Source organism: Rattus norvegicus, chromosome 3 (assembly GCF_036323735.1).
Source record: "Rattus norvegicus strain BN/NHsdMcwi chromosome 3, GRCr8, whole genome shotgun sequence".
Classification (NCBI taxonomy): Eukaryota; Metazoa; Chordata; class Mammalia; order Rodentia; family Muridae; genus Rattus; species Rattus norvegicus.
Genome location: NC_086021.1, coordinates 100858910 through 100865524, shown reverse-complemented (window position 1 = coordinate 100865524; position 6615 = coordinate 100858910).

The following is a 6615-nucleotide window of genomic DNA, read 5'->3' as shown; positions in this document are numbered from 1 at the left end:
CCCTGTAGGAGAACAATGATGTCTGCACTATTCTTTCATTAGACGTTAGTACTACAGGCTAATAGCCTGTCTCCTTCTACTTTGTGGGCTAGAAGGAAAGTATATTAGTGCCCTGTCCCTCAAAGTTACATGCAGCCCTGTGTGTTAGGCTACTTTCTGTTACTGAGGTAATCCTGTTGGTAGAGAAGAATGTTTATCTGGACCACCTGTCCAGGGCTGGCACCACCCACTGTGGGATGAGCTCTCTCACATTAACCAAGAAGATGCCCGGACGGACACACCTTCAGGCCAATCTGACAGAGGCAATTCCTCAGCCGAGGTTCCCTCTTCCTAAGTGTCTGTGGTTTGTGCCAGGTTGATAAAAAGTAAGCCGCACAGGGAATTGAAGAGTCCAGGGAAGAAAACAAAACATTCGTGTTAAGACTTAAGGGGCTTTCTCCAGTTAGAAAAAGGAACTGGATGCCCGAGTGCCCAGCTCACTCACCTCCTGGATGCCTCTGTTTCCTTATCTGTAAAAATAAAAAGAACACTAGAACCTACACTGAAGGCAGTGACATGAGGATTAAGTGGAGAGTGATTGCTGAGGCTGTTGCTTGGCTTATAACGACTATTTGGAAAGTGTCATTTTGAGGTGGGTGTAGTGGTCATGTGATGTTCTCAGCATTTTTTACTCCACAACCCCCTCTGTCCTCAGTTCCTGTGTCTAGGAACTGAAGCTCTCAATCCTACACCCTCCCCACTCCACCACCCCCACCCCATTTGCATCAGCATGGGCCTGGAAACTCTACCAAACTACCACTTCCCTGGCTTCTACACAAATTAAAACCAAAATCTTTAAGCAAACAAACGAGCAATAAACACAAGTGTATTAATAAATAATAGAACAATTATCTTCTTACTAGGCATTCATAAATGTTTCAAGTCTCCTCTTCTGGAGAATGACGGGTTGGTAATGAGGGATCATATTAGCATACAGACATCTGCTGCCTCCTGGATTGCCCGTTTTGTTTTCTTTCCTTTATCTCCTACTTGAGCTCCTTGCTCCTCATCTTATACGAGTCTATTTAGGTTCTGTTCTGTTGGTCAACCAAGTCAGGGAGTCATGTCCTTGCACCAAGGGGATACTGGACCAACCTTAGCTTTCATTATGGCCTCTCCTGAGGCTCGATGTCTTACATCAGGACAGCTGTGTTTCCTGCCTGTACAAGCACTCTTATGGGTCTGAATGACTACTAGGGGTAGTCACCCTACAGACGACAGCTCAGGGTTGTCGTCTGTAGCATCCAAACCGTCTCACAGGTGAGGAGGCGAGGAGGGCTAGCAGTGGTCAGGAATGCTTCCACTCAGAAATGACAGGACACTTCCTCTCATAACACACTGGCCAATGTCAGTTCTGAAGATGAAGGGCTCCTGCCCCAAAGGCTCATGTTTGAAAATCTTGGTTCTTGCCATAGCAGCATTCAGAGGTGAGGCTTGGCCAGGTTAATTTGACCATGAGGCTGACCTAATCAATGGATAAATTCATTGTTGGGTTCATAATTTGGTCACATTATTGGGAGGTGGGACATAGTTGGAGGAAGTGATCACTGAGGGATGCCCTTGAAGGGTATGCCTTGCCCCGCTTTCTTTTGTCTTTACATCCTTGACAAACAAGATCTTCTGCTTTGCCTCCGGCTGGAGGAAATGGAACCAGCAGACCCTAAACTAAAATCACAGAGTCATGAGCTTCAGTCCTTCCTCTAAACTGTTTCTTCTGGGCATTTGCCACAAGGCTGAAAGACTAACTAACTGGGTAACGTGGTATTAGGGCTGGGTAACATGGTATTAGACCATCCCTCTTTCCAATGCATTCACATCTTGGTGCTGTTCGGAAGTGCTAGTACTTTTATGAGGTGGTCCCATGTAGCGGTGGGTCATCTGATCATGTGACTCTTGAAGGGAACTGTGGGGCCCAGTTCCTTTCTCTTCTCATTGTTCTCACAGGAGAATGAGAGTGACTTCTAAAGGTAACCATCCCACAGACAGCAGCTCAGGGTTGTACTCCTTATGTACGTGTCCAAATCACCTCAACATGAGGGCTCCACAGCATCCTTCAGCCAGTCATAGTGCGCCACCACAGACACAAAGAGCAAGCCAGTGCACCACGGTCGTAAAATGCAGGTCATGTGCTAGCGTCTTTACAAGAGATGCTGGGAATCTGCAGAGCTGGAATTTACAAAGCTCCACATTGTAGGAAAATAGCCACTGCCTACAACCAAGAGTACTTGCAGGACAAAGACTGACGTTCAGGCTGTTGTCTCGGTTATGATGGTCTTGTCCAGATCAGGTAATTCTGGGTCCTTGACATCTTATACAGAGAACTGAAAACTATCTTACACAAATGGCATAGCAGCAGTAAGTTTTGTTTAAGGAGCTAGTATAGCATACTAGTGTTGGGGAGTAGTAGCAGCCTAGCTTTGAGATAAACTGTTCAAGAGCATTGCTTGGGGGCTTTCTTTGATGGGGTCTAAAACAAGGAAGAGCTGGTTGCTAGTGACTATAGCATAGGTGGTTCTCCAACTTGGCAAGTTCGTGCTATTCTTTGCACACGTGTGTAGTAAGAGTCTTGGTTTCTTTAATAACCCACTTGTCTTAGGGTTTTACTGCTGTGAATAGACACCATGACCAAGGCAAGTCTTATAAAGGACAACATATATTTGGGGCTGGCTTGCAGGTTCAGAGGTTCAGTTTGTTATCATCAAGGTGGGAGCATGGCAGCATCTAGGCAGGAATTGTGCACCAGAGCTGAGAGTTCTACATCTTCATCTGAAGGCTGCTAGTAGAAAACTGATTTCTAGGAGGCTAGTGTGAGGGCCTTAAGCCCACACCCACAGTGACACACCTACTCCAATACCTCCTAATAGAGCAGCTCCCTGGGCCAAGCATATACAAACCATCACATTCCACTCCCTGGCCCCAGTAGATTTGTTCAAACAAACATATGAGTCTATGGAGGCCATACCAAAACATAGCACAAGATACATTTAGTCCAAATTCCAAAGTCCCTGTAGTCTATAGCAGTCTCAACAATGTTAAAAGTCTAAAGTTCAAAGTCTCTTCTTACATTCATCCAATCACTTAACTGTAATTCCCAAAGCAAGACAGGAAACAAGCTAGGCAAACTCCAAACTCTGCATCTCCAAGGCTGATGTCAAAGGAGTCTTCAGATCTCCAACTCCTTTTTCTTCTTTGTTGACTGCAACAAACTTCTTTCTCCTGGGCTGGTTTGACTCCCTGTCAACAACTTTCCTCAGCAGATAACACATGGCTCTGGCATCTGGAGCATCTTGGAGTCTCCAAGGCAACTTCAATGTTACAGTTTCTTGTTTCAGTGTCTGGAATCCACACATGATCTTCTGGGATCCTCCAAAGGGCTGGCATCACTTCTCCAGCTCTGCCCTCTATAGCACTCCAAGTACAGATTGATCCACCCAACTGCCACTGCCACTGTTCTTGGTGATCATCCCATAATACTGGCATCTCCAATACACTGGGGTCTTCCACTGCAACAAGGCTTCACCAATAGCCTCTCATATGCTCTCTTCATGGTGCCAAGACTCAACTCCTTTGCATGAACCCTCCAGTCCTGGAACATCAACTACAACTAGGACTTCACCTTCACCAATGGCCGTCCATGGCCTTTCATAGTACCAAGCCTCTGCTGCTCTTCATGACCCCTTCATTCCTTCAAAACTAGTACCACCTGGGTGATTCTTAAACATTACCAAATACAACTGCACCATGGGGTACAACCTTGGCTATCTCTGGAATGCAGCTTCTTTGTGCTCTTGGAAAACACTTCCCAGAAGATTTCACCTCAGTGATGCTGGTCTTTTCTCAGTCACCACTAATTTCTCAGCTCCAGCTGACCAGCACAATTGTCCCAGTAGTCTCCTTCTCCTCTTAAGTATAAAGCCAGAGATGCATGGCTTAAGCTGATGAGTTCCGCTGCTTGCAAGAGCTGGAACATTGGCCCCTTGTTCTATTACATTATCACTAGCTTTTGATTTTCTAACTCCTTCACTACCTAAGCCTGGTTGTCCTGGATCTTGCTCTGTAGATTGACCTTGAACTCATAGATCTGCATGCCTATCTCCTGGGATTAAAAGTGTGTACCACCATGCCTGAATCTAGACTTAGCTGGCTAGGATCTTACCCCAAAGTCACTACTCCCTTAATTCAGTTTCACATCCTTGAACACAGGATTCAGCTCCATTTCACTTCTGGTGCCCCTTTAATACTTGAACCATATATTTTATAGTTTCCCTTTCTAAGCTTGCTATACTTGTTTAAAATGCTCTTCAGAGATTTAACCGCAGAACAATGTCTAGGATGGGTATTTCTGAGACTTCCTTTGTCAATGCACTTAATTTGAGTCTCTTTACCTTGGACTTAGGCAGACTCTTCAGACAAGGGTAAAAATTAGCCATATTCTTCACCAAAATACCACAAAAACAGTCTCTAGCCCACATACTGAAATTCCTCTCCACTGAAACCTCTTGGGTCAGGTCAGCACAATTCAAATCACTCACAGCAACAAAGTCTTCCATATTCCTTCTAGTATAGTCCATTAAGACCCACTCAATGCATACTACTGCTTTCCAAATCCAAAATCTCTGAATCTACATTCTTCCAAACAAAAGCATGGTAAGGCCTATCACAGCAAAACCACAATTCCTGGTACCAATTTCTGCTTTAGGGTTTTACTGCTGTGAACAGACACCATGACCAAAGCAAGTCTTATAAAGGACAACATATATTGTGGGGGTTGGGAGGCTGGCTTACAGGTTCAGAGATTCAGTCCATTATCATCAAGGTGGGAGCATGGCAGTTCCCAGGCAGGCATGGTGCAGGCAGAGCTGAGAGCTCTACATCTTCATCTGGAGGCTGCTAGTGGAAGACTGGCTTCCAGCTATCAACCACCTAACATGAGCCAACGTTCCTCAAAACTAGAAAAAGCCATTGACCCCAAAGCCCTCCTCGTGAGCTTTACACCTTCACCATGCATTGACACAGGCACATTCGTCTGCAGACAGAGAAGAGGATGAGAGTAAAACTGAGTGACTGTCCAAAAAGAAGAGAAGCAGAAAGAGGAGGAAGAAGGAAAGAAGAGGAAGAGGAGAAGGAGAAATGAGCTGAAGCACAGGAGGATCCCTTGGACTTCCTATCCAGCTGAACCAATGAGTTCTGGGTTCAATGGGAGACCTACCCTGTCATGAAAACCAAGGGGAGGGACTTGAGACACCTAAAGTCAGCTTCTAGCCTTCACACACCCACACACACACACACACACACACACACACACACACACACACACACAGGGTGGGGAGGGAGAGGAGGAGGGGAGGGGAAAGGGGAAGGGAGAGATAGGGGAAGAGGAGAGGGAGAGGGGGGAAGGGAAGGCCAGGACCCCATCAATCCTTTAAGTGGGTGCCACTGGTGACCCCAAAGAAAGACCTCTCATTAGATCCCAGTTCTTAAGTTTCCCACCATCTCTCAACAGCACAGCTCTGGGGCTCAAACTTTTATCTTTGGGGTGGGTACAATGTTCAAACCACAGTACTGCTTCTGCACAGGTATTTTTGGATGGCAGAAACTTGAAAATATGTGTCATAGCAAGTTGCCTGCCATAGTGTGGGTGTGGTCATCCTAGTAGTCAAAGGCAGAAATAGAACAAGATTGGGCTTCCTTTGAGTTTCACCTATACCGCTGGCTCTCCTAGGTCAAACAATGTGATCGCATGGAAAGACTGGTCTTCAGAAACCAACTTGAAACAACCAAAGATCAAATATTCTTCATACATATGTATATATATACATATATATATAAATTTATATTTAGATTTAAATGGTAAAAGGGAAGGGGACAGACATTGACTGGGCATTAGTGTGCATTATGTCCTAAGCAATTACTTCTACAACTCTATTTAATTCCCAACAAGTAATTGTATACAGGAGGCATCATAACACATATGCGAAGTTCTCCTGACAAGGCCCAAGTTACACTAGGAAGTTGGTGGTGCTTTGATAATAGGAACTAGAGGACTCTAGCCTCACTTATCAGAAATGAACACACGAACCAGGAGGCTGCATAATACAAGAGAACTGGAAGGCTTAGATTACCCCCCCTCATTTCTTTCTTCTCTCCCGTGTGTGTGTGTGTGTGTGTGTGTGTGTGTGTGTGTGTGTGTGTGTGTGTGTATTCAAGGACACTTGTACAAAATGGAATGTGCAAAGATCACAGTATAACTTTTCAGAGTTTGTTCTCTTCTTCTCTTCTTCCAGTGTGGGTTCCAGGTTGTCGGGCTTAAATGGGCAAGCATACTGACCCTTTGAACTATGTCTCTGGCCCCACTACCTTATCTTTTGAGGCAGGTCTCTTAAATGAATTTGGAATTCCCTGGTTCGGCCGACTCCCCAACCAGCTCCAGTAATCCATCATTCTACATCTTCCCAGTGCTGAGATTACAGACCCACAAGTTGTCCCACGCAACCTTTTATATGGGTTCTGGGGCTCGAACTCACGTCTTCAAACTTGCCCAACAGGAGCCCCTAGCCTCCCCAACACCCCTTTCTA